Raw genomic sequence first — 1,991 nt, 5'->3', positions numbered from 1 at the left:
CTACCTCGGTGAGCTGACCCAAGAATTCCTGGTCAAGCTCCTCTTCTTGGTTGGGTGGTCTATAGTAAATTCCCACCGTTAGGTCCCTTTCCCCTCTTTTGCCTTGAACCCTAACCCAAAGCACTTCAGAGTGCTTCTCCCCTGACTCTTTACTAATTAGCGAGGATGTGTATTCCTCCTTGATATAGAGTGCCACTCCCCTCCCTCTCTTTCCTATCCTGTCTCTCCTGTACAGCCTATAGCCCTTGACATTCCACTTCATAGCAGTGGTTGTTTTTCTTTAAAATAATTTTTTGCCTATTTACAACAGAAACAATCTGTCTGTCTGCAATACATTTTGGTGAAAAGTGGCAGGGAGTATGTTTCAGTTTGGGTAGGGACATAGGTGACTGGTAGGAGGGGCACATTTCCCCCGCCCCCCCGACAGTGCTCCCCCCCCCGCCAATATGGCTGATGACAGCTGTGGGTGCTCAACATGCTTCCCCTGACAGGGCTGTCCCAGCTGCTGATGCCACCAGTGGCATCTGTGGGAGCTCGCCAGCTCTGCCCCCACCACCAACGCCGCTGGCAGCTTCTGCATATGCCCCCCCAGACTCAGGAGGCACCAGTTGCCCAAGGGTGGGGGGAGGTACCAGGGGTGGAGATTGAGCAGAGTATAGAGGGAGGGGTTGGAACAGCTGCCTGGACTGGGGTAGGGAATTATTGTTCACAGGCTGGCTGGCATTGGTCCGAGGGCGGGTGCGGGGCACAACCAACTAATTGCCCAACACTGCCTAGCCACCCTGCATCATGTCCTGCAATGGGTTAATTAAACCTCTCCTTGGCAGGGTGGCGGCAGTGGGGCAGGTAGGGGAGATAGGGGAGTTATAAGCAGCCTATGGAGGGACGGGGGTGCATTTGCCTAGGTTTTGGGGAGAACAAAAATCTTCCTAAATGTGTCTGCTGTATCCAGCTGCTTCTTACCCACCTTTTATATACAACTGCAAAGAATGATTTTTGGAGTAAAAGAAAGCTCTCCGTTTGCTGCACCATAATTGTTTACTGATGTGATGAGATTCTGAGATGCATCTACATGTGGAAAGATTGCAGGGCGGGAGATGTGGGAGCAGTGCAGTCCACAGTCACCCCAACATTTCACAAAGCCATATGCCATGCAAAACGTACAATCACAAGGTGCAAAGCTCTGTGAAATGTTGGGGTGACTATGTGCAGGTATTCATGGCATCACTGGGCAGAGGGAAGGGAGGGGAAGGGGGAAGCAACCCCTGTCAGGGGTCCCCATGGAAACTGTTCCAAGCCTGAACAGCTGGGGGATGCTGGGAAATGTAGTCCTAAAAACACAGAAAACTGACAACTGTCGAACAGACCTGAGGTTTTGCCCCCCACCCCACCTCATCCCATCCCACCCCTCACACTACTATTACTACAACATGTGTAATAAGCATTAGTGGTACACATCTGTTTTGGCAAGACACCACCACCTACCACCAGCACCAGCCGTAATCGCCACCAGTGATGTGGAGGAGGAGACGGGGAGGCACCCACTCCTCTCACCCTATAGAAATTTATATTTCTGATATGATATAGTTTAAAAAAAATCATATATACATTTACCTTATTTTCTAAAATGGAAGTTCACACTGTTCAGGGGTGTAGGAGGGGATCCCTGAAATGGAGACCAGACAGAGCCTAGGGGGATTCAAGTGGCATGGTTTTGGGGTAACCACAGCTTGGAAGGGGCAGGGGTGTTAGCATGAGGCTCCCAGGCAATGAGGCTGTCACCGCCGCCTCTGAGCTGCCCAGCGTGCGAGCTCCGGGCGGGCAGCAGCAGCAAACACTGCCTGGTGTGACAAGCGGAGGGGGCCGCAGCTGCTGACACCGTGTGCAGCCCCAATGGGCGAGCCCGGAGCCAGCATGGAGCCAGGTTACAAGCTGGTGCTGAGCACAGGGGATTAGCGGCCCCTCCCCTGCCCCCTGGCCCGCACCCCCCT

The sequence above is a fragment of the Alligator sinensis genome, unplaced genomic scaffold, assembly GCF_000455745.1.
Source record: "Alligator sinensis unplaced genomic scaffold, ASM45574v1 scaffold675_1, whole genome shotgun sequence".
NCBI lineage: Eukaryota > Metazoa > Chordata > Crocodylia > Alligatoridae > Alligator > Alligator sinensis.
The sequence above is the reverse complement of the archived record's forward strand: the minus strand, read 5'-3'. Positions refer to the sequence as shown.